At 43.7% G+C, this 27,448-nt stretch overlaps 1 protein-coding gene across 1 annotated transcript in view; it reads right to left on the bottom strand.

The window, feature by feature from the left end:
* The window catches only part of elmo1 (engulfment and cell motility 1 (ced-12 homolog, C. elegans)), a gene marked incomplete at its 3' end in the record, with an annotated part of 191,011 nt that overhangs the window by 45,959 nt on the left and 117,604 nt on the right, over positions 1-27,448 (bottom strand). The window lies entirely within an intron of this gene.

Genomic DNA, 27,448 nt, shown 5'->3' on the forward strand with positions numbered 1-27,448 from the left:
GAGAGCAGAGAGGAGAGAGGAGGAGAGAGGAGGAGGAGAGCAGAGAGCAGAGAGGAGGAGAGAGGCGAGAGGAGGAGGAGAGCAGAGAGGAGAGAGGAGGAGGAGAGCAGAGATGAGAGAGGAGGAGGAGAGCAGAGAGCAGAGAGGAGGAGGAGGGGGAGAGGAGAGAGGAGAGAGGAGGAGGAGAGAGGCGGAGGAGAGCAGAGATGAGAGAGGAGGAGGAGAGCAGAGAGCAGAGAGGAGCAGAGAGGCGGAGGCGGAGGAGAGGAGAGAGGAGAGAGGAGGAGGAGAGCAGAGAGGAGAGAGGAGGGGGAGAGGAGAGAGGAGGAGAGGAGAGAGGAGCGAGGAGGAGGAGAGCAGAGAGGAGAGAGGAGGGGGAGAGGAGAGAGGAGAGAGGAGGAGGAGAGGAGAGAGGAGAGAGGAGGAGGAGAGGAGAGGAGGAGGAGAGCAGAGAGCAGAGAGGAGGAGAGAGGCGGAGGAGAGGAGAGAGGAGAGAGGAGGAGGAGAGCAGAGAGGAGAGAGGAGGGGGAGAGGAGAGAGGAGAGAGGAGGAGGAGAGGAGAGAGGAGGAGGAGAGGAGAGAGGAGCGAGGAGGAGGAGAGGAGAGAGGAGGAGGAGAGGAGAGAGGAGAGAGGAGGAGGAGAGGAGGAGGAGAGCAGAGAGCAGAGAGGAGGAGAGAGGCGGAGGAGAGGAGAGAGGAGAGAGGAGGAGGAGAGCAGAGAGGAGAGAGGAGGGGGAGAGGAGAGAGGAGAGAGGAGGAGGAGAGGAGAGAGGAGGAGGAGAGGAGAGAGGAGCGAGGAGGAGGAGAGCAGAGAGGAGAGAGGAGGGGGAGAGGAGAGAGGAGAGAGGAGGAGGAGAGGAGAGAGGAGGAGGAGAGGAGAGAGGAGGAGGAGAGAGGCGAGAGGAGGAGGAGAGCAGAGAGGAGAGAGGAGGAGGAGAGCAGAGAGGAGAGAGGAGGAGGAGAGCAGAGAGCAGAGAGGAGCAGAGAGGCGGAGGCGGAGGAGAGGAGAGAGGAGAGAGGTGGAGGAGAGCAGAGAGGAGAGAGGAGGAGGAGAGGAGAGAGGAGAGAGGAGAGAGGAGGAGGAGAGGAGAGAGGAGGAGAGGAGAGAGGAGCGAGGAGGAGGAGAGGAGAGAGGAGCGAGGAGGAAGAGAGGAGAGAGGAGGAGGAGAGGAGAGAGGAGAGAGGAGGAGGAGAGGAGAGGAGGAGGAGAGCAGAGAGCAGAGAGGAGGAGAGAGGCGGAGGAGAGGAGAGAGGAGAGAGGAGGAGGAGAGCAGAGAGGAGAGAGGAGGGGGAGAGGAGAGAGGAGAGAGGAGGAGGAGAGGAGAGAGGAGGAGGAGAGGAGAGAGGAGCGAGGAGGAGGAGAGCAGAGAGGAGAGAGGAGGGGGAGAGGAGAGAGGAGAGAGGAGGAGGAGAGGAGAGAGGAGAGAGGAGGAGGAGAGGAGAGGAGGAGGAGAGCAGAGAGCAGAGAGGAGGAGAGAGGCGGAGGAGAGGAGAGAGGAGAGAGGAGGAGAGCAGAGAGGAGAGAGGAGGGGGAGAGGAGAGAGGAGGAGGAGAGGAGAGAGGAGGAGGAGAGGAGAGAGGAGGAGGAGAGGAGAGAGGAGCGAGGAGGAGGAGAGGAGAGAGGAGGAGGAGAGGAGAGAGGAGAGAGGAGGAGGAGAGGAGAGGAGGAGGAGAGCAGAGAGCAGAGAGGAGGAGAGAGGCGGAGGAGAGGAGAGAGGAGAGAGGAGGAGGAGAGCAGAGAGGAGAGAGGAGGGGGAGAGGAGAGAGGAGAGAGGAGGAGGAGAGGAGAGAGGAGGAGGAGAGGAGAGAGGAGCGAGGAGGAGGAGAGCAGAGAGGAGAGAGGAGGGGGAGAGGAGAGAGGAGAGAGGAGGAGGAGAGAGGCGGAGGAGAGCAGAGATGAGAGAGGAGGAGGAGAGCAGAGAGGAGAGAGGAGGAGGAGAGCAGAGAGGAGAGAGGAGGAGGAGAGCAGAGAGGAGAGAGGAGGAGGAGAGAAGCGGAGGAGAGCAGAGATGAGAGAGGAGGAGGAGAGCAGAGAGGAGAGAGGAGGAGGAGAGCAGAGAGGAGAGAGGAGGAGGAGAGCAGAGAGCAGAGAGGAGCAGAGAGGCGGAGGCGGAGGAGAGGAGAGAGGAGAGAGGTGGAGGAGAGCAGAGAGGAGAGAGGAGGAGGAGAGCAGAGAGGAGGAGGAGAGAGGCGGAGGAGAGCAGAGAGGAGAGAGGCGGAGGAGAGCAGAGAGGAGGAGAGCAGAGAGGAGAGAGGAGGAGAGAGAGGAGAGAGGCGGAGGAGAGCAGAGAGGAGCGAGGAGGAGGAGAGCAGAGAGGAGAGAGGCGGAGGAGAGCAGAGAGGAGGAGAGAGGCGGAGGAGAGCAGAGAGGAGCGAGGAGGAGAGAGGAGGAGGAGAGCAGAGAGGAGCCAGCGAGCGATATGGGGGCAGCCAGGCAGTTTGCTGAGGCTGCATGAAGCAGCCCCATGGTCCCTGCGGGGTGTAAACCCAGCGCTATAGGTGGACACCTGCTTTCTCTACGGGAGGAAAAGCACCAGGGATTCTTTAACCAGGTGGAGATGGAGCGAAAGCCACAGCAAAGGCTTTGATGAGCCGTGTAGAGCAGTACTGGTTTGTGCCAAGGACCCCTAAATTGATATATATTTGGCCGCGAGCCCCCATCTGAAAATGTGTTCTGAGTGAGTTTTGAATGTGAAAGCTAAACATTTTTTGCTTTGTTTTAACCTCACTTCCAGCCTGGTTCAATCGAGTTTATATAAGTAGGCAACAAGTACAGAAACAAATACATAATAGTACAACAATCGAAGTACCGGTAGATGGTAGGTAAGATGAGGTGAGACATCAGACTGTGGTGGAAGACGGTGGAAAGGGGCAAGCGTGTGTTGATCTCAGCATACAGGGAGGTGTGTGGGGGTTGACAAATATAAAGTCAGATACAGTAGCAGGCTCCTAAAAATAGTACAACAAAACATATCCATCCATCCATATGTACAGGAGTATAAACACACAGTCACTGCCAAGAGCAGCGTCACATACGGAACACTGGATATGAATGCTGAGCTCATGTCCAGCTCCCTGGATAGATGCTGAGCTCATGCCCAGCTCCCTGGATAGATGCTGAGCTCATGTCCAGCTCCCTGGATAGATGCTGAGCTCATGTCCAGCTCCCTGGATAGATGCTGAGCTCATGTCCAGCTCCCTGGATAGATGCTGAGCTCATGTCCAGCTCCCTGGATGGATGCTGAGCTCATGTCCAGCTCCCTGGATAGATGCTGAGCTCATGTCCAGCTCCCTGGATAGATGCTGAGCTCATGTCCAGCTCCCTGGATGGATGCTGAGCTCATGCCCAGCTCCCTGGATAGATGCTGAGCTCATGTCCAGCTCCCTGGAGAGATGCTGAGCTCATGTCCAGCTCCCTGGATAGATGCTGAGCTCATGTCCAGCTCCCTGGATAGATGCTGAGCTCATGTCCAGCTCCCTGGATAGATGCTGAGCTCATGTCCAGCTCCCTGGATAGATGCTGAGCTCATGTCCAGCTCCCTGGATAGATGCTGAGCTCATGTCCAGCTCCCTGGATAGATGCTGAGCTCATGTCCAGCTCCCTGGATAGATGCTGAGCTCATGAGCAGCAGCGTTTCTTAAACCCAACACACACCATCTGTGAAGCGCGTGCGCAGCGACGCGGCACAGTATTGCCGCGCGTCATAGCCGCACAGCAACACCCACAGGACGCGGCGCGCTACCTACCGCGCGGCTGTCCAGCCACGCCCACGGATTCCCGGATGGAGGCCGTGCGGCAACGCCTGGAAAATAGAACAGCGGCGTACCGGAGCGTCGGTGTGGGATAGGTTCATTGTAAAATAACGGAGGCGGCTGTTTTGACGCGCGGCGTTCACAGACGGTGTGTGTTGGGCTGCAGTTCAGGAGCTATGCTGTCATGCACTTTAGATTTGCCTGACCTGAGACCTGACACTGTGCCGTACACTGCCGTCTCCTGACCTGAGACCTGACACTGTGCCGTACACTGCTGTCTCCTGACCTGAGACCTGACACTGTGCCGTACACTGCTGTCTCCTGACCTGAGACCTGACACTGTGCCGTACACTGCTGTCTCCTGACCTGAGACTGTGCCGTACACTGCTGTCTCCTGACCTGAGACCTGACACTGTGCCGTACACTGCTGTCTCCTGACCTGAGACCTGACACTGTGCCGTACACTGCCGTCTCCTGACCTGAGACCTGACACTGTGCCGTACACTGCCGTCTCCTGACCTGAGACCTGACACTGTGCCGTACACTGCCGTCTCCTGACCTGAGACCTGACACTGTGCCGTACACTGCCGTCTCCTGACCTGAGACCTGACACTGTGCCGTACACTGCCGTCTCCTGACCTGAGACCTGACACTGTGCCGTACACTGCCGTCTCCTGACCTGAGACCTGACACTGTGCCGTACACTGCCGTCTCCTGACCTGAGACCTGACACTGTGCCGTACACTGCTGTCTCCTGACCTGAGACCTGACACTGTGCCGTACACTGCCGTCTCCTGACCTGAGACCTGACACTGTGCCGTACACTGCCGTCTCCTGACCTGAGACCTGACACTGTGCCGTACACTGCCGTCTCCTGACCTGAGACCTGACACTGTGCCGTACACGGCCGTCTCCTTTTTTGCATCGAAATCTTGAAAAGCGTTTGCTGACCGGCCTCACAGGTTGGGGGGAAATCGCTGGTCTGATTTAACCAGACTCCGCCAGACGGGCGGACGCTCAGAGATTGGCATCGAAACCGACCCGTGCTCGGTCGAACCAATCAGCGACAGCTGGGGGTGGATCTTGGCGAGACCGGGTGTGACGGCATCGAGAAGCGCCCGTTGCAATTGTATTTCCCAGCGCCCTAAAATAGAAAGAATCGTCTTCTATTCTCGAAAGCAAGTGAGGACATGACGTCCACATCCGACACGATAGTGAGCTTTCTTTGTGTGTTAAAACTAATGCTATCAGGTGTTCGTTAAAGGAGCATTCAGTGATTTGGGTGATTTGGAAAACCACCCAGTCCGCCCCGGTAACAAAATGTGCACATGCACGCTCTACAGTGGGGGGAAGTGCAACAGGCCAACAGCATGTGCACCAAGGCCCGCCCCCACTCGAACATGATTGGAGGAAGGCCCCTCTCATCCTGATTGGATGAAGGCTTTGCCACCCGCCACCAAAACTGAAACTAGGGTTTTTTGACCGCAGGGGCTCACTGGGGACAGGGAGGAACTCCTTATATGGTCAGCACACTCTATAGTAGGGAGGATTATCCAGAAAAAAAATAAAAAACAAGTGATATTTGAATTAAGTAAAATCACTGAATATACCTTTAACACTTTTTTCGTTTGCGGGATTAGGGTTTACTTTCCTGCTGGGCGTAGCTACTATATGCCATGTAGACACGTCGATATGATTGGTTGGAGTTAGCATGCCTCAGACGGTCCCATCCAATCACCTGCCAAGTAGCTTGATGAAAGGGACGGGTTGGGTTTCATCCTTTTTGTGTCAGCTGTGTTAGCTCCAAGGTCATTTGTTTTGCCAAAATGTATTCCCCCCCCCCCCCTCCTTTTTGAGCGTTCGTTCCCAGAACATTCGCATCGCTGCGCGCTAATCCCTCGGATTAACCTGTGTAATCTGTTGGAGAGTCGAGTATTATCACCTCTAGGGGGGTTTAATATGAACATCTGAAAATCGCGGATTGTTGGTGGGGCAGATTCCTTGTATCTCCATGTTTCCTTTGCCTCATAGCACAATAGATAATAGAGCATAATAGACAATCTACAAGCTCACTGTGTGCCGCATAGTGACGCAATGTGAGTTTGGTAGATCTTGGTAGATCTGCTATTCTTACTAATTCTAAATGGTTTCATCGAGTGGTGCAACCGCTCCTATAACCAGCAATGTCCGTCCGTCCGTCCCTATGTCCCAATGTCTCTATGTCCGTATGTATGTTTAGGATACCAACAGGGGGCGCTGTTGCACCACTCACTTCAGACGTCAGTCTGATTTATAAAATACGCACGCACGCACACGCACACACACACACACACACACACACACACACACACACACACACACACACACACACACACACACACACAGTCTACTTCAAGCTCCGTTTTGATGAGTCATTGACTCTCTGTAAATAAAAACAGCGGCACAGTGTTGCATAATATCTGAGCTCATCAGATTCTAGGCAACAACGCTGCCTGTCTGTCACCATAGCAGAGAACACAACCTGTCTGTCTCCTGCTTCGTCTCTGGTGTAACACCACAGCAGAGAACACAAGATTACAGCGCCTAATACTACTACAAAGCAATCCCACTCTCGCAATTTATACAACTAGACCTGTACGTGCAACTTGGGAACCTAATAATACTGTCCCTTTTGTGCCCATATTGTATAAGTGTATATTGAGATCTCTGTCTGCCTGTGTCCGAAGAGTGCAAACTGACTGTGAAAAGTGGACTGGTTAAGTAATCAATTGGCAGGTGTGGGGACTTTGGCTGATTAGCTCCACTGGCAGAGCCTGACCAGAGCCCTTTGTGGTCTTTCTATGGACAACGGTGTGTCCCACAGACTCGAGGCCGGGCACTGAACTCCCTGTGGTGGTTTGGAACGCATGTGTCGAATTTGAAGTCAGTGGGGCAAACGGTTCTCGAGTTACGTGCATTACAACCGTAACGCACGCACGCACGCACACGCACGCACACGCACACGCACACACACACACACACACACACACACACACACAGAGACGTGGCTCATTTATAGTAGGCTTACATTTACAATGTAGGCATTTAGCAGATTGACTTACAATATTTAAGCAAGTTAAACATTATACATCAAATGTAGAGATACAGTGTGTAGTGCACAGAGCAGGGTGTAGTGCCTCAGTAAACTTTATTTAGACGCGTAGGGATCACTCCAAAAATGGACGTGGTATTGGACGGTGGAAATATTGCCAGCATTACAAACGTACCCAGGACATTTATGACCGCAGCGCTGCCCGCCCACTGTAATACTAATGCGCAGCTCACATGCTAACGCACACATATAGGCCTCTAGAGCAGGGGTTCTCAACCCGTGGGTCGCGACCCCTCGGGGGGTCGCCAAATTATTTTAGGGGGTCCCCAAATTATTATTTTTTAAATTTTTATTTTCACGATTTTTCAAAAATAGCAGACCTACAAGCTCATAGCGCGCCACTCGGTGGCGCGCTATGAGCTTGTAGATCTGCTATTTTTCAATAGCTAAATTATAACAATGCTTAAAACACCAAAAGGGGTTCCCGCCCAAAATGGTTTAAGGTTATTGTAGCAGTCAATTTATATTGGGGGTCGGGAGGGGGCGGGGCGGGGGTCCCGAGACATTGCCAAAGCATTTCCGGGGGTCCCCGGCCAAAAACGTTGAGAACCCCTGCTCTAGAGAGTAGCTAGCCTACACGCACAGGGACTACTCATTAAAATGGCTCGTTTGCAGCTGCGTCTGTCCCTCCGACAGTAAAAAAACAAAACACAATTGGGTTTCCTGTCCGTGCCGCGTGGCTGCACTCATGCTAATTAACGCCACGAATATTCATCAAGTTTAACAGCACCACACGGTCCCGTCACAACAGAACGGTCATTAGGAAGGGACCCCGCCCCCCATCTGGCGAGGGCTCGGACAGCACCTTGGTAGAGGAGAAGTGACGTCAATATGGCTACAGTGTTATTTTAGGGGCCGAGTAACTATTTTTAACCCATTTAGACCTCCGTTCGATTCTACAAATGTCTTCTAAAACATTAAAAAAACATGAAAAACCCTATGTTTCTATATCAGTGGTGCTCAAACTCAACCTATTTCATTTCAAGGACCCCCAATATCATTATGTAATTGGCTGCCAACCCCAATGTGAAAATATGTAGTTCAAGGGACCTCCCAGAAGCAAAGATTTGAGTTAAAAAAAACGTTAGAAACGTGAAAGAATATATATTCAAAGATCTGCACTACATTTTCACGATTTTTCAAAAAGTAGCAGACCTACAAGGTCGTAGCGCGGCACTCGGTGCCGCGCTACGAGCTTGTAGATCTGCGATTTTTCAGTAGCTAAAGTATAACATAATGCTTAAAACACCAAAAGGGGTTCCCGTCCAGAAAGGAACCACGAATCCCACAACAAAGTTAGTGGTGATGCCTGTGGTGGTGTATGTATAGCTGTCGAAGCACCCGACCGTATCACCAGAGGGCTCTGTGTACCTACAGATGAAGTAAGGGATGCTGGGAGCCTTTTTCCGTTTGCCGCTTTTTTCGTTTGTCGCTTTTTCCGTTTGTCGCTTTTTCCGTTTGTCGCTTTTTCCGTTTGTCGCTTTTTCCGTTTGTCGCATTTTTCCATCGTTTTTTTCCATCGCTTTTTTCTTTTTTTTTTTCATCGCTTTTTTCAACCAATGGGAACCGGTTCAGTTCTTTTTGTTTCTTAATTACTCCATGAGCCAGAGCTCCAAAATTGGAATTAGGAAATGAGTGGGCAAAACCATATCTATATTAGATTGGTAACACCATGACACTTCCCCAATTGAGTACTTTAACGAAGACAATGATTTATTTTATTACACTTTTCATATATGGGGACTAGGTTGGTGGAGGGTGTGTAGAGCTAATTGACACAGGGGTGAAAAAAGTGGGTTACAAAATCGTGGGATAAAAATTATAAAAAAAATAAATAATAATAAAATGTTTACATTTGGAGATCAGAGGTTTCTGCCCGACGATACATCAAAGAGAAACTGCTTAAGGTCTATCCTGCTTTTAGAGGTAAAATGACCGGTCGGTTAAAAGCAAGCAAAAATAGAAAAAAAAGCAAGCAATATTTTTGGGGGGTTAAAACTAAACCCTTTTTAAAGCTCTAGGCTGTGGCTCAGGAGGTAGAGCAGGTCGTCCAATGATCCCTGGGTCGGCGGTTCGAATCCCGGCTCCTCCTGTCCACATGTCGATGTGTCCTTGGGCAAGACACTGAACCCTACATTGCCTCCAATGAGTCGGTCGGTGTGAGCATTGCCACCATTGGTGTGTGGATGTGAGAAGTGAGGACGCTGGCGTCGACTGTTCGCCGCTTCACCTCCCAATGTATGAATGAATGGACCATTGTAAAGCGCTTTGAGCACTTGGAAAGGCGCTATAAAAATGCAATTCATTATATATTGTGATAGTAATCATTAAGCGTCTCCCTGTCTTCCCGGCTCCTTAACACTTTGACGCCATACCCCGCGTTCCCCGCATTAAAATCAAATATCCAACGCTGCCGACATTGTTTTATTACCTTTGGAGCATACGCTGAAGTATTTGCAGCTTTCAACCACGAAATTCCGGTAAAAAATGGTCCGTCGTCTTGTTATGATCAGACGAGCCAGCGGCCATGACAATGCGAAACGAAATCACAGTGCAGAGCAAGTTGTAGTCCAAACAAACCCCCCGTCCACTTGCATTGGGCTCAATTTTCCAGAAGCCCTAGCAGCCCAGATGATGACTTGATTTCCGGTTTCGTCATCATAACGCGACGGCCTCATCATCAGGTCCCGGATAAATGCGCTGTTATTAAAACAGATAATTAAACGCATTAAACAAATAGCGGGAATAGCGTATTATGCAATTAGCGGCACTAGAACTGTTAATAACATTTTCAGGTTGGTTGCCAGTTTCACTCAATCATCAGAAGCGAGTACCCAATGATCAGCTTCAATTTCATATTGTTCCAGTTCTGTTCTCTGACTTTGTGTTATCGCTCGTTAATCCAGTATGTATGCCGTACGAGTTCTCTCATCTCATACGCTGATTGGATGAAATTGGAATCCTGACCTGAAAATTGCTGTTTATTAAAGAGCTGGACGGATTGGGTGAGACCCCTGCTGGTGAACAAACACTCCGTAGCGGTTGGCTTTCAACCAGTGGTCTAGGAAGATCTGCAACTTGGAGTGGACTTGCGTCACAAGTCAAGTTTAAGGAGCTCTATACTCTAGAACAGTCGTCACCCCTCTCTCTCTCAGGACAGGACAGAGGACACTTCCCTCAGTCATGGAGTCTCTCTCTCTCTCTCTCTCTCTCTCTCTCTCTCCTCTCATCCATCACTGATGGGAAAAGTTCTAAAGCCGTGACAAATTGCCGTCCTCCGGCCTCGACGACCAATCGACTGTCACCACCGCTCCATTTACCTAAAAGAGGCCGCTAATGACATCATTTACCAGCTGTCCGTCAACGCGCAGCGCTCGCCTCACCGCACGCACGTCACTCACTCGGCGTCGGAGCGGAGGGCGAGGCGGCGCCGGAGAGAGGCTCGCTCTACCGGGTCGCACGTGGTTGGTCGATAATCAGGTAATAATCGCGGGATAATGACTCTCTCCCCTGCCACTCCCCTCCGCAGAGCAATCAAAAAGCCAATCTGGCGCGGCAAGCGAGCGCCGAACTGTCGCTGTATGTGTGTTCCTCTAGTTATACGGTCGGACACACACACACACACACACACACACACACACACACACACACACACACACACACACACACACACACACACACACACACACACACACACACACACACACACACACACACACACGACACACCTTGGGTTTGGAGGTATAATCGACAAGGATGTGTGTGCGGTGCGCACGCACACACACACACACACACACACACACACGCGCACGCACACACACACAAACCTTGTATCTCCATTTAACTTTTGTTAAATGTTTTTGTTTTTCTAAATTAACGCCCCTACTTGATCATACTACAGTGTCACAACCATCTAAAGTAGCAGATCTACAAGCATCTAAAGTAGCAGATCTACAAGCATCTAAAGTAGCAGATCTACAAGCATCTAAAGTAGCAGATCTACAAGCATCTAAAGTAGCAGATCTACAAGCATCTAAAGTAGCAGATCTACAAGCATCTAAAGTAGCAGATCTACAAGCATCTAAAGTAGCAGATCTACAAGCATCTAAAGTAGCAGATCTACAAGCATCTAAAGTAGCAGATCTACAAGCATCTAAAGTAGCAGATCTATAAGCATCTAAAGTAGCAGATCTACAAGCATCTAAAGTAGCAGATCTACAAGCATCTAAAGTAGCAGATCTACAAGCATCTAAAGTAGCAGATCTACAAGCTGAAAATGATCTCAGATTGGAGCGTGTGAGCACTTTTTGAATCCTGAAAAATTAACCGTTTTGGACGTATGAGGTTTCCACCCGACAGAGACGATATATACACACACACACACACACACACGCGCGCGCGGACGAAGCGTGCCAGCAATCTAGAGCCGACATCAAACAATCACACACTCAGACATGCATGAGTGCGCCAGCACACACACACACACACACACACACACACACACACACACACACACACACACACACACACACACACACACACACACACACACACACACACACACACACACACACACACACACACACACACACACATTCCATTATCCCACTATTGAAATGCTAAATTCCAAAAAGGTAATTCATTCCCAGCAGGGTGAGTGTGAGCCACTCCAAGCAGCAGCCATGTTGTGCCAGTATGATTCCCTCCTTCCAAAGCCTGACCACGCTCTGTCATTAAATGGGAGACAATGCAACGCTATAGGCCTGATGGCTCTGTGTGTTGTCATCACAAGCCAGACAGACAGACAGACAGACACAGAGTGGGTTGTTGTAGGACCGGGCAATTAAAAATGACTTACCGGGTAAGTAATTTCGTTACCCCAAAAAGGGGGAAAGTGCCCTCAGTACCCTCATACCTGTCGTACTACTTCTCCAAAGTGAATGACGCCAGCACCCGAATTTAGAACAATTGCATGGTACAATTATTATCATCCTACTGTTCTGAACACCAGAATGTGGAATGCCCTCACGCCATCCATTAAAGATACATTCAGGAGGCGAAAAAGTGGGGTAAATGTAACATCGACATCTCTTTGAAACAGTGTTTTGTATTTGTTTTTTTCCGCATGTTTCATGTCACTGTTGTTAGCTGACTCTGACCCATTTTTTCTTCTTTTTTTTTCGTGCATACATACATACATCCCTTCACCTATTTCAACACAAAAAAACACAGAAATAGGGGTAGGCTTTGTTTTGTGATGTTTGATGTTCTTCCATTTCCTTTTTATTTCTAATTTGTTTGTTTGTGTTACTGAATACTTAGGTCTAAACAAAAAAAGAACAAAAAAACAGGAAAGGTAAGTTACTTATTTAAAAGATAGAGGGCCCATCGTGTTTTGTATTTGTTGATTATTGTGTAATTTTGTTATTACATCAAACATGTCTTTTCAGATTGACCAATTACTCTTGATACGGTGGACTATTGAGTCAGTTGTGTGTAGATGTGTGTGTAGTTTACATGTACAATAAGCATGATGCTACTGTACAATACCAGTAATAATACAAAGTATTCAATTATGTCTGGTGGTATAGGCTATTTAAACCAATACAAATATTAAAGGTGTCAGAAGACCCTGGTTGTGGAATGTTGTGGAATGTTTTGGGGGATGTCTGTACCATTGTAAACAGACAGGTGATAATGGGTTAGGGCAGGGGTGTCAAACTCATTTTGGGGCAAGGGCCACATTGCGCGAAAGGTGACTTGATGAGGGCCGCGGCCAGTTGCAGCTCACATGGGTTGACTTACACTACTTGATACTTGGCTTTGTTTTCTAGACTGTTTATTGACATAAATTGACTTTATTTGTATTACAGTTGTAGGCTACAAGACGTTTGGTATGAGATGTGGAAAAAAAGACCCAATAAACCACTCGAAAATAGTTAAAAATGGCAATTTTTGATTATTTTATCAAAAATATCCAAAATGGCAAATTGACATGTAGCCATCATGAAATCGGACACTTTGCATCTCTTTGCTTTGACTATCGTGTATAAGTAGACTATATTCCTCACTTGGTAAGGGAAATGAAACTCTACTGAGCTGTAACAACTATGGTTAGCCTCTCCATGTCCTGCTGTATCAGAGTGTGAGGAGAGTAATCCACAACAACTCAACTAGTAGTTGAATAGACTGTTAACGAGCCCATCAGTGACAACATTCCGCACCGGCCCACGGATCACCAGTTTGACACCCCTGGCTTAGACCATAGCTATTCCTTCCTTCCATCCCACACACACACACACATTCCTGGTACTCAGCTGTTCATTGTTAAGCAATTAACACTTTGTGTGCCCACACACCACTTTAAATTCATCATTTGCATTCAAATTATTTAGACTGTAAAATACTTTGCCTCCTGCGCCAACTTCTGAAAGGTGACAACAACAACTTGAGCTATTGGTCATCCCTACATTTGGAATTTACAAGGTTAAGCATCACTAGATCACTGTACCAACTGCACACAGCAATATATGCAGTCATTGTATGAAGTCATTCTCTCGTGGTCAAATAGACATCTCACACATGCATGTTTAAACTCGTGACAGGGTTGAATAGATTTTCTGTCCACGCCTATTTTCCTCTCTAGTAGGCCTACTGCCATGTACAGAAAGATATTTCACTAGGACATGTTAAACTACAGACAATGTTAAAACGACATGCAGATAACATGTTAAAACTACATGTGCAGAACATCGACAGCCACTTTCTTCCTGTTTTTGATGACAGGTGGAACTGGAACATTTACAATATGTTCTCATCTTCTAGATCAACCGTCAGCATACGGAATAATAAATGAATAAGCCCCACCCATAAGCTCACAGCATGTCACATTGTAAAAACATGCATGCATTATTTCTTCCTCCTTTCATTACACTGAGTGATTATTTAAATGGTCAATTAAGGCAACAAGGTTCAAATTCAGGGTAGAATAGGAAAGTTACATAATGCAGCTTTAACTTCATTATGTTTTACTGAATCTGATCGTCCTTTTATAATGTTTAATTTGCTTAATGTTTGATTAACAACAAATTGAATTGCCTTGCTGTTGGGAGCAGTGATTGGCCGTGTTTTGTTCTATTGTTGGTGTGTCCCGCCCCCTCACGCTGATTGGAGCATCAGGGCCCTCTGTTAGTATTTAACAAGAGTTTGTTGTGCTTTGTGTCACTTACTTTAATCTCTGCTAGTTGTTAAAACCTGAACTTCTCCTTTATGCACTAGCTGAAGCATTTAGTTTTAGTTCTTAAAAGACTAGTATCAGTTTGTTTGGGCAGGTTTTGAGTTATGGCTTTACTACAAACATTGAAGTCCTTGGTCAACCAGAGACTATCTGCTGCTGCTGAAGAGATATTTGAGATCATTGGTAGAATTCTAACAGAGTACGAGGATGAAGCTTTCCACATCAAGCAAGAAACTGACCGCCAACACAGACTACTGGATATGGTTTTACAACCAATCGTCAAACTACAAAGAGCAGGTTGGTAAAACCTTTACTACTTTAACCTGTTAAAGGCTTGAACATGTTTGAACATAGTTGGAACTCAATCCATTCATGTTAGGGTTAAACTGATAGCAATAGGTTGTAGCTAATGAAAACATATATTTGAGGAACAGGGAGATGCTTGTTTTAGAAGTGAAGCATTGTTGAGGTAAGAAACAATCATTTGTGTGACACTGGAATCAAAACAACATTAGGACAGATATGGAAATAACAGCAGAAGTTTCATGTTCAAACATGTAATAGTATTTTTCTCTTCTCTATCTTATGTCTAGACTCCATACACCTCCCTGTGTGTAAAGAGGAGGTATTCACTGAGCAGCAGGAGCGAACCTCCAGTCTGGTCCAGGAGGATCCAGAGCCTCTACAGATTAAAGATGAACAGGAGGAGAGAACCTCCAGTCTGGTCAAAGAGGAACCAGAGTCTCCACAGATTAAAGAGGAACAGGCAGAGATAACCTCCACTCTGGTCAAAGAGGAACCAGAGTCTCTACAGATGGAGGAACATGAAGATCTACTTCAAAGAGCAGAGGAAGACGGTGGATCAACGGAGACATTACCATCAGTGAAACATGAACCTGATGAAAACATACAAACAGAACCTGTTGCCAGCACCTCATCTAAACACATGGAAACACAAGCTGATGTAGAGGACTGTGGAACATCACAACCAACTAGTGATGATCAGCTCCTCTCTTCACCCTATTCTGAATCTGACCTCACTGAAGACAGTGATGAGACCATGGATGACCAGTCAAGTTTAAACACACTGAAATCACACAATACACAACACATGGGAGGAAATGGTTTGTTTTTGAGCAACAAGCTGCTCCATGGCCCCAAATCACCCAAACAAAGTCACTCCATGAGGAGTCAAATAGGTAAGAAATGTTTTAGTTGTGTAGATTGTGGTAAAATGTTTAATCGCAAGGGACATCTGAAGACGCACACAATGATTCATTCAGGGGAAAAGCCATTTGTGTGTACAGTGTGTGACAAAGGCTTTAATTGCAAGGCACATCTGAAGACGCACACAATGATTCATTCAGGGGAAAAGCCATTTGTGTGTACAGTGTGTGACAAAGGCTTTAATCGCAAGGAACATCTGAAGGCGCACACAATGATTCATTCAGGGGAAAAGCCATTTGTTTGTACAGTGTGTGACAAAGGCTTTAGTCACAGGGGTGGTCTAAAAGGACACATGATGACCCACACAGGGGAAAAGCCCTTTATGTGTACAGTGTGTGGCAAGGGCTGCATTCATAACGGGGATTTAAAATTACACATGATGACTCATACAGAGGAAAAACCCTTTACGTGTACAGTTTGTGGCAAGGGCTGTATTCAAATGGGTGATCTAAAAAGACACATGAGGACTCATACAGGGGAAAAACCCTTTCAGTGTAAAGTGTGTGGCAAGGGCTGCAGTCAAGAGGGTAATCTAAAAGTACACATGAGGACTCATACAGGGGAAACCCCCTTTACGTGTACAGTTTGTGGCAAGGGCTGTATTCATAACGGGGCATTAAAAGTACACATGAGGATTCATACAGGGGAAAATCCCTTTACATGTACAGTTTGTGGCAAGGGCTGCAGTCAACAGTGTGATCTAAAATCACATATGATGACTCACACAGGGGAAAAGCCCTTTATGTGTACAGTTTGTGAAAAAGGCTTTAGTCTGAATTGCAATCTAAAATCACACATGAAAACGTGTCATAAAGAGGAAAAAGCTGTTAAATAATGTGTTATTTTTTTCAAATAAGGCATTATGTTGAGACTTAATGTCAATTATCAGCAGTCGATCGATTTGTGAAACGATTTTCAACTTGCATAATGCTGATACTGATATGAGAAGCAGTGTTTGCCCACATTTGTCAGCAATTAAAATGTCATATTCATGAATATTCATGCAGGGTGGTACAATTGAAACTTGTCTCTGTGTGTTGACATGTTGTTTGGACTAGTGTATGTGGACTGGTGTATTTCAATCACTTGGTTTGATTCAGTGGCGTATCCAGGAATTACGTTTTGGCCAGGCAAGATATGTTAATTGTCGTCTCACCGCGCACAATCGTAGGTTTTCAAAGAGATATACCTGCCAGACGAGTGGGATACAAAGGCTGAAAGGCATGCATTTACATTACAATGGGTGATTGAGGGTCGCGCTCTACCGCAACGGCCAATCAGCTGTCCATTTTAATAGTTCTCATGTCTTGTTTTTGTCCTCTTTTTTCTCATTGTATGGATTTTGGCCAGGCGAGAAATGGATTTGGACAGGCGGCCGCCTGCCCTCGCCTTATTGTAGATACGCCTCTGGTTTGATTATGTGTTAAGATTTTCTGTAGTATGTTTTCTTCATAGCCTAGAATGCATTGTAACAGAAAATATTTACTCTGTAAAAAACACATTCCGTAATTTCTTCTTTTTCAAATAAAGGTTTGACAGCTACAGATAATTTATTAAAGCTCATCCACATGTGTTTCACCTCCTTTAAGTATGGACGGCTTGTACTGTTTTTAACTGTCAAATACAGTACTTTTCTAACAGACAAAGGGCAATTGACCTTTTTACCAATACATTATTATTAAAGAAACTGTTAACTGGTTAATATGTGTACCGTCACTTTTAAAGTGTAATTTTGTTTACCCGAGCAGCGCTGTTTGGCAGGTATGAATACACTTTTAGAGCAACATGTTTGTGCCAGCATGGATGATTACATTTATTGTTTGATCACCTCTTGTATTGTAACAGAAAATATTTCCTATGTATTCCATCATTTCTTCTTTTTCAAATAAAGGGCAGATAAAAGATCCTTTATTTGTGTCCATTACAGAAAGCTCATCACATCACATGTGTTTCAAAGTATGGACATCTACTTTGAACAATACAGGGACAAGAACTGCTTCATTTTACACCCTTCATACCAAAATATTACTATAACCCATTTTGGACAGGGGCAGATTATAAAAATGCCTTCTAAACCCTGTTTCTGGAAAAATGTCAAGAATACTTTACATACTGTACAGAACCCCAAGAGTGGTTCCCGTCCAGAATGGGATAAGGAACATGATTAATTGTGCAGTCTACACATACTTTACTTTAACTTGCTACATTGAACATGACAGGAGCCAGGCTTAATGTTACAGTGTGCATACTGTCCAAAACACGTATTACACACACAAAAAAAGTGTTTCTTGTTTCCAAAACATCATGACAGGGTCTATTTTCTCTCCATGCTTATTGTACTCTATACTGCTGCATGTAAAGAAAGATATTTCACCAGGACGTGTTAAACTACATGTACAGAACAGCCACTTTCTAACTGTTTTGATGACACAGGTGAAACATTTACAACATATTTTCAGTTTCTAGATTGGCTATTTTCATCTTCTAATCTACAACATACTATTAAAAAGGTCTTGAGAGGTTCAATTGTGAATTTAACCTATCAAAATAAAATGATAGATAACAAGAATTATGCATTTGTATTTCCAGGCAAGACAACACATGTATCTTTTGAGTGTCAAGGCGAAAAGGTTTGGGAAATCAGAAGTGGACAAACTCGAGTGAGGCCTGGAACAATAAAAGGAAATTAGCAAATTACAAAAACATCCATTCACACGTACTGTATGCTGTCCATTAACTCTCAATCTAACTGAGAATGTGTGAAACCCAGTGAAGCAAATCATCAGGGTGGTGCATATTAGCATTAAAATTACCCAGCCAGCTTATCACATATTTGACTACATAGTACATATGTATATTAACATTACACTTTAGTTATACTCCGGTATTGTTTTTTATAATCATGTCATATTTGCATTGTTCCAGTCAGGTCAGTGGGTGTTCAAGGTGAAGTGGTAAACATGTATCAACGTGGCCCAGAGCGTCTGCCAAAAGACTCAAATATTCCTAAATGATAAAATAAAATCCCATTTAGGATAGCAGATAAGACATTTTGCTCTATTGTTCTATAAGTAAGTTGCTTTTTCTCGACACACAAATCTACCATGTCATGTCCAATAGAAACACTGAGAACATGCATTGAACACATCAATTTATTTTTGATATACCAAATTGGATATACCAAGATTGTCCTCAAATAAACAAAGACAAAACTGAAGTGCTTGTTTTGAAGTGAAGGACAATGGATTAAAAGTTAGCGCTCAGCTTCAAAACTTGTTGTAGTCATGGCCTCAGAACTTTAACCAGCCACATTAGCACAGTATACCGGAATCCAACCGGAATCTAGAAAAATGTCCAATAGTAGTCTTGACTACTGTACCAGTGTTTTACAGATGTCCCTAAGAATATATCAGGTGATTGCAGCTCATTCGGAACGCTGCTACTCAAGTCTTTAGTAGGTAATACAAAGAACGTTGAGCATATCAGGTCTCAAACCTTAACACTGGCTTCATGTGTGTCAAATAATATATTTTCAAAATACTACCGCTGGTCTATAAAGCAGGGGTCTTGCGTAGGTGTCCCCCATTCATACCTCTAAGGTCACCTGGTAAAGGTTTGCTTTATGACCCTATAATTAAAACATAGTATTCAGTTTGTCAAACATGTCTTTCAGATTGACCAGTTACTCTTGATGGACGATTGAGTCTGTTATGTGTAGATGTGTGTGGTTTACATGTACAGTAAGCATAATGTTACTGTACAATACCAGTTGTAACACAAATTATTCCATTATTTCTGGGTGTAGACTATGGGAATTCCATTATTTATCTAACGTATTAGAAGATATGGGTTGTGAATGATGTGGAATGTTTTGGGGGATGTCTGTCCCATTGTAAACAGACAGGTGATAATGGGTTAGGGTGTGTAACCCTATTGATGAATGGATGGGCCAACCAATTTGCATGTGATCCTTTTAGTATGATAAGTACAGTGGATATAGCCACTCCTACACAGTTTTGTATTTGGCAGCACATTTTGATTTTAGTTTTAGTCATAGTCTCCTGAATGGTTTTCATTTGTTTTAGTCACATTTACTTTAGTCACCTGGAATGTTTTAGTGTTGGTCTAGATTTAGTTGACTAATATCATAGTCGATAAAAATAATGATGCATTTTATAAATGTATTTCCAGGCAAGACAACACATGCATCTTGTCAAGTGTCAAGCTGAACATGTTTGGGAAATCAGAAGTGGACAAACTCGAGTGAGGCCTGGAACAATAAAAGGAAATTAGCAATTACAAAAACATCCATTCACACGTACTGTATGCTGTCCATTAACTCTCAATCTAACTGAGAATGTGTGAAACCCAGTGAAGCAAATCATCAGGGTGGTGCATATTAGCATTAAAATTACCCAGCCAGCTTATCACATATTTGACTACATAGTACATATGTATATTAACATTACACTTTAGTTATACTCCGGTATTGTTTTTTATAATCACGTCATATTTGCATTGTTCCAGTCAGGTCAGTGGGTGTTCAAGGTGAAGTGGTAAACATGTATCAACGTGGCCCAGAGCGTCTGCCAAAAGACTCAAATATTCCTAAATGATAAAATAAAATCCCATTTAGGATAGCAGATAAGACATTTTGCTCTATTGTTCTATAAGTAAGTTGCTTTTTCTCGACACACAAATCTACCATGTCATGTCCAATAGAAACACTGAGAACATGCATTGAACACATCAATTTATTTTTGATATACCAAATTGGATATACCAAGATTGTCCTCAAATAAACAAAGACAAAACTGAAGTGCTTGTTTTGAAGTGAAGGACAATGGATTAAAAGTTAGCGCTCAGCTTCAAAACTTGTTGTAGTCATGGCCTCAGAACTTTAACCAGCCACATTAGCACAGTATACCGGAATCCAACCGGAATCTAGAAAAATGTCCAATAGTAGTCTTGACTACTGTACCAGTGTTTTACAGATGTCCCTAAGAATATATCAGGTGATTGCAGCTCATTCGGAACGCTGCTACTCAAGTCTTTAGTAGGTAATACAAAGAACGTTGAGCATATCAGGTCTCAAACCTTAACACTGGCTTCATGTGTGTCAAATAATATATTTTCAAAATACTACCGCTGGTCTATAAAGCAGGGGTCTTGCGTAGGTGTCCCCCATTCATACCTCTAAGGTCACCTGGTAAAGGTTTGCTTTATGACCCTATAATTAAAACATAGTATTCAGTTTGTCAAACATGTCTTTCAGATTGACCAGTTACTCTTGATGGACGATTGAGTCTGTTATGTGTAGATGTGTGTGGTTTACATGTACAGTAAGCATAATGTTACTGTACAATACCAGTTGTAACACAAATGATTCCATTATTTCTGGTTGTAGACTATGGGAATTCCATTATTTATCTAACGTATTAGAAGATATGGGTTGTGAATGTTGTGGAATGTTTTGGGGGATGTCTGTCCCATTGTAAACAGACAGGTGATAATGGGTTAGGGTGTGTAACCCTATTGATGAATGGATGGGCCAACCAATTTGCATGTGATCCTTTTAGTATGATAAGTACAGTGGATATAGCCACTCCTACACAGTTTTGTATTTGGCAGCAAATTTAGATTGTAGTCATAGTCTCCTGAATGGTTTTCATTTGTTTTAGTCACATTTACTTTAGTCACCTGGAATGTTTTAGTGTTGGTCTAGATTTAGTTGACTAATATCATAGTCGATAAAAATAATGATGCATTTTATAAATGTATTTCCAGGCAAGACAACACATGCATCTTGTCAAGTGTCAAGCTGAACATGTTTGGGAAATCAGAAGTGGACAAACTCGAGTGAGGCCTGGAACAATAAAAGGAAATTAGCAATTACAAAAACATCCATTCACACGTACTGTATGCTGTCCATTAACTCTCAATCTAACTGAGAATGTGTGAAACCCAGTGAAGCAAATCATCAGGGTGGTGCATATTAGCATTAAAATTACCCAGCCAGCTTATCACATATTTGACTACATAGTACATATGTATATTAACATTACACTTTAGTTATACTCCGGTATTGTTTTTTATAATCATGTCATATTTGCATTGTTCCAGTCAGGTCAGTGGGTGTTCAAGGTGAAGTGGTAAACATGTATCAACGTGGCCCAGAGCGTCTGCCAAAAGACTCAAATATTCCTAAATGATCAAATAAAATCCCATTTAGGATAGCAGATAAGACATTTTGCTCTATTGTTCTATAAGTAAGTTGCTTTTTCTCGACACACAAATCTACCATGTCATGTCCAATAGAAACACTGAGAACATGCATTGAACACATCAATTTATTTTTGATATACCAAATTGGATATACCAAGATTGTCCTCAAATAAACAAAGACAAAACTGAAGTGCTTGTTTTGAAGTGAAGGACAATGGATTAAAAGTTAGCGCTCAGCTTCAAAACTTGTTGTAGTCATGGCCTCAGAACTTTAACCAGCCACATTAGCACAGTATACCGGAATCCAACCGGAATCTAGAAAAATGTCCAATAGTAGTCTTGACTACTGTACCAGTGTTTTACAGATGTCCCTAAGAATATATCAGGTGATTGCAGCTCATTCGGAACGCTGCTACTCAAGTCTTTAGTAGGTAATACAAAGAACGTTGAGCATATCAGGTCTCAAACCTTAACACTGGCTTCATGTGTGTCAAATAATATATTTTCAAAATACTACCGCTGGTCTATAAAGCAGGGGTCTTGCGTAGGTGTCCCCCATTCATACCTCTAAGGTCACCTGGTAAAGGTTTGCTTTATGACCCTATAATTAAAACATAGTATTCAGTTTGTCAAACATGTCTTTCAGATTGACCAGTTACTCTTGATGGACGATTGAGTCTGTTATGTGTAGATGTGTGTGGTTTACATGTACAGTAAGCATAATGTTACTGTACAATACCAGTTGTAACACAAATTATTCCATTATTTCTGGTTGTAGACTATGGGAATTCCATTATTTATCTAACGTATTAGAAGATATGGGTTGTGAATGATGTGGAATGTTTTGGGGGATGTCTGTCCCATTGTAAACAGACAGGTGATAATGGGTTAGGGTGTGTAACCCTATTGATGAATGGATGGGCCAACCAATTTGCATGTGATCCTTTTAGTATGATAAGTACAGTGGATATAGCCACTCCTACACAGTTTTGTATTTGGCAGCAAATTTAGATTGTAGTCATAGTCTCCTGAATGGTTTTCATTTGTTTTAGTCACATTTACTTTAGTCACCTGGAATGTTTTAGTGTTGGTCTAGATTTAGTTGACTAATAATAATACAAATAATGATGCATTTTATAAATGTATTTCCAGGCAAGACAACACATGCATCTTTTGAGTGTCAAGCTGAACATGTTTGGGAAATCAGAAGTGGACAAACTCGAGTGAGGCCTGGAACAATAAAAGGAAATTAGCAATTACAAAAACATCCATTCACACGTACTGTATGCTGTCCATTGACTCTCAATCTAACTGAGAATGTGTGAAACCCAGTGAAGCACATCGTCAGGTGCATATTAGCATTACAATGACCCAGTCAGCTTATCACATATTTGACTACATAGTACATATTCACATTACACATTACACATAGTTATACAAATAACAAGCAAAACGGTGTCATATTTTATTTTCCGGTATTGTTTTTTATAATCATCGTAATTTTATAATAATGTTGCATTGTTCCTGTCAGGTCAGTGGGTGTTCAAGGTGAAGTGGTAAACATGTATCAAAGTGGCCCAGAGCGTCTGCCAAAAGACGATATTATTAAATGATAACAAAATTATAAGATATTTTGCTCTATTGTTCTATAAGTAAGTTCCTTTTTCTCGACACACAAATCTACTGTCATGTCCAATAGAAACACTGAGAACATGCATTGAACAAATCAATTTTGGATATATCAAATTGGATATACCAAGATTGTCCTCAAATAAACAAAGACAAAACTGAAGTGCTTGTTTTGAAGTCAAGGACAATGGATTAAAAGTTAGCACTCAGCTTCAAACCTTGTTGTAGTCATGACCTCAGAACTTTAACCAGACACATTAGCACCGTCAAAGTCAGATTATATGATTTATATCCAACCGGAATCTAGAAAATGTTTTACAGATGTCCCTACAAATATATCAGGTGATTGCAGCTCATTCGGAATGCTGCTACTCAAGGTTTTAGTAATACAAAGAACGTTGAGCATATCAGGTCTTAAACCTTAACACTGGCTTCATGTGTGTCAAATAATACATTTTCAAAATACTACCGCTGGTCTATAAAGCATGGGTCTGGCGTGTCACCCATTCATACCTCTAAGGTCACCTGGGAAAAGTTTGCTTTGTGACCCTAGAATATGTATATATGTTTTCAATTAAGGCAACAAGGTTCAATTACGGGGTAGAATAGGAAAGTTACATAATGCAGCTTTTACTTTATTTTTATTTGTTTTACTGAATCTGATATGTTTCATTTGCTTAATATTTGATATAAAACTCATTGAATTGCCTTGTTGTTGGGAGCAGTGATTGGCCAGTTTTGTATCCCACCCCCTCACTCTGATTGGACCATCAGGGCCCTCTGTTAGTATATAACAAGAGTTTGTTGTGCTTGGAGTCACTTTAATCTCTGCTAGTTGTTAAGAGCTGCACTCCTTTCTACACTAGCTGAAGCTTTTAGTTTTGGTTCTACTTTAAACTTTAACACTTTAGATTTTCACTCTTAGATAGATCTAGTATCAGATCTAATAGATCTAGTATCAGTTTGTTTGGGCAGGTTTTGAGTTATGGCTTTACTACAAACATTGAAGTCCTTGGTCAACCAGAGACTATCTGCTGCTGCTGAAGAGATATTTGGGGTCGTTGGAAGAATTCTAATAGAGTACGAGGATGAAGCTTCCCACATCAAGCAAGAAACTGACCGCCAACGCAGACTACTGGATATGGTTTTACAACCAATCGTCAAACTACACAGAGCAGGTTGGTAAAACATTTACTGAGAGAGAGAGAGAGAGAGAGAGAGAGAGAGAAAGAGGTTGTGCTTTCACCATTATTTCTTACATGGCAATTGTGACTATTTGGAATGGAAGATGAACTGGTGGAAACTTTGCATTGGTAATAGTCAATAGTATTTAGTAGTTGTGGTTCTGGTTCTGTTCATGTTAGGGTGACTGTTAAACTAACATTAACAGAATCAAGTAGTAAGGAATACTTTATTTAAATGTTGACCATGAATAATCATAGACTGTAAAATAAGATAACTCATTACAACAAGAGTTTCATGTTCAAACATGTAATGATGTGTTTCTCCTCTGTGTCATCTGTCTAGACTCTATGCACCTCCTTGTGTGTAAAGAGGAGGTATTTTCTGAGCAGCAGCAGGAGAGAACATCCAGTCTGGTCCAGGAGGAACCAGCGTCTCCACAGATTAAAGATGAACAGGAGAAGATAACCTCCAGTCTGATCAAAGATGAACCAGAGTCTCCACAGATTAAAGGAGAACAGGATGAGAGAACCTCCAGTCTGATCAAAGAGGAACCAGTGTCTCTACAGATTAAAGAGGAACATGATGAGCTACTTCAAAGATCAGATGAGGATGGTGGATCAACAGAGACATTACTATCAGTGAAACATGAAGATGATGAAAACATGCTAACAGAACCTGTAGCCAGCACCTCATCTAAAAGCATGGAAACACAATCTGATGTAGAGGACTGTGGAACATCACAACCAACTAGTGATGATCAGCTCCACTCTTCACACTGTTCTGAATCTGACATCACTGAAGACAGTGATGAGTGGGATGAGACCACGGATGACCAGTCAGGTATAAACACACTGAAATCGCACAATACACAACACATGGGAGGAAATAGTTTGTCTTTAAGCAACAAGCTGCTCCATGACCTAAAATCACCAAAACAAAGTCACTCCACGAGGAGTCACACAGGTAAGAAAGGTTTTAGCTGTGCAGATTGTGGTAAAATGTTTAAACGCAAGGAACATCTGAAGAAACACACTATTATTCATTCAGGGGAAAAGCCATTTGCCTGCACAGTGTGCGGCACTGGCTTTAGTCAAAATAGTGATCTAAAACGACACATGATGACTCATACAGGGGAAAGGCCCATAACTTGTACTGTTTGTGGCAAAGGCTTTGTTCATAGGGGTGATCTAAAAAAACACATGATGACACATACAGGGGAAAAGCCCTTTATGTGTACAGTTTGTGGCAAGGGCTGTCGTTTAAAGGGTGCATTAAAAGTACACATGATGACTCATACAGGGGAAAAGCCATTTGTTTGTACAGTGTGTGACAAAGGCTTTAGTCACAGGGGTGGTCTAAAAGGACACATGGTGACCCACACAGGGGAAAGGCCCTTTATGTGTACAGTGTGTGGCAAGGGCTGCATTCGTAATGGGGATTTAAAATTACACATGATGACTCATACAGGGGAAAAACCCTTTATGTGTACAGTGTGTGGCAAGGGCTGCATTCATAATGGGGATTTAAAATTACACATGAGGACTCATACAGGGGAAAAACCCTTTCAGTGTAAAGTGTGTGGCAAGGGCTGCAGTCAAGAGGGTAATCTAAAAGTACACATGAGGACTCATACAGGGGAAACCCCCTTTACGTGTACAGTTTGTGGCAAGGGCTGTATTCATAACGGGGCATTAAAAGTACACATGAGGATTCATACAGGGGAAAAACCCTTTACATGTACAGTTTGTGGCAAAGGCTATAGTCAAATGAGTCATCTAAAATCACATATGATGACTCACACAGGGGGAAGACCATAACGTACTGTTTGTGGCAAAGGCTGTACTCATAATGGCCAATTAAAAATACACATGACTCATACAGGGGAAAAGCCCTTTACATGTACATTTTGTGGCATGGGCTTTTCGCGAACGACTGATCTAAAAATACACATGAGGACTCATACAGGGGAAAGGCCCTTTACGTATACAGTTTGTGAGAAAGGCTGTACTCATAATGGGCAATTAAAAATACACATGAAGACGTGTCATAAAGAGGAATAATGCTTCTCATATAACAATATGAGAAGTTTGCCCACATTCTTCAGCAATTACAATGTCATATTCACGGACTAGTGGTGCAATTGTAACTTGCCTCTGTGTTGACATGTGTTGTTTGGACTAACATCATCATCATAGTGTATTTCAATGACTTAGTTTGATTGTATGTTTAGTTTCTCTGTATTATGTTATTTACCCTGTAAAAAACAGTCTGTAATTTCTTCTTTTTCAAATAAAGGGTTGACAGCTACACATCCTTTGTGTGTTCATTACAGAAAGCTCATCACAACACATGTGCATCACCATCAACTTGTACTGTGAACAATATAATGCTAACACCAAAAGGGGTTCCCGCCCAAAATGGATTGGAGAAACTTCAGTCCTCCCAAAATAAATTGGTTAGAGTGATTCACTGTGTATGCAGTCTGGGGTGGCTTAGAATGGAGGAGACAATCCCAATTCAAAACGTGCCTAATTTGCAGGATTAGAAGTAAAACAACTATATCAGCTATATCCATGACTGTGATGAGTTGTTAGTGATACTCATCACAGGCACTACACCAGAGGTAGCCCTATTGATTTTATACCCTGCCTTTTTTTACAGCGATGTGAGAAAATAAATATCTTTCCCAAACTCAGCAGTAGTTCAGTGGAATGACAGGAGCCAGGCTTAATGTGCATACTGTCCAAAACACGTATTACACACACAGAAAAGTGTTTCTTGTTTCCAAAACATCATGACAGGGTCTATTTTCTCTCCATGCTTATTATACTCTCTATACTGCTGCATGTACAGAAAGATATTTAACCAGGACGTGTTAAACTACATGTACAGAACAGCCACTTTCTAACTGTTTTGATGACATATGTGAAACATTTACAACGTGTTTTCAGCTTCCAGATTGGCTATTTTCATCTTCTAATCTACAACATACTATTAAAAAGGTAGATAACAAGAATTATGCATTTGATAAGTGTATTTCC

This window comes from Electrona antarctica (assembly GCF_951216825.1).
Source record: "Electrona antarctica genome assembly, chromosome: 15".
Lineage (NCBI taxonomy): Eukaryota > Metazoa > Chordata > Actinopteri > Myctophiformes > Myctophidae > Electrona > Electrona antarctica.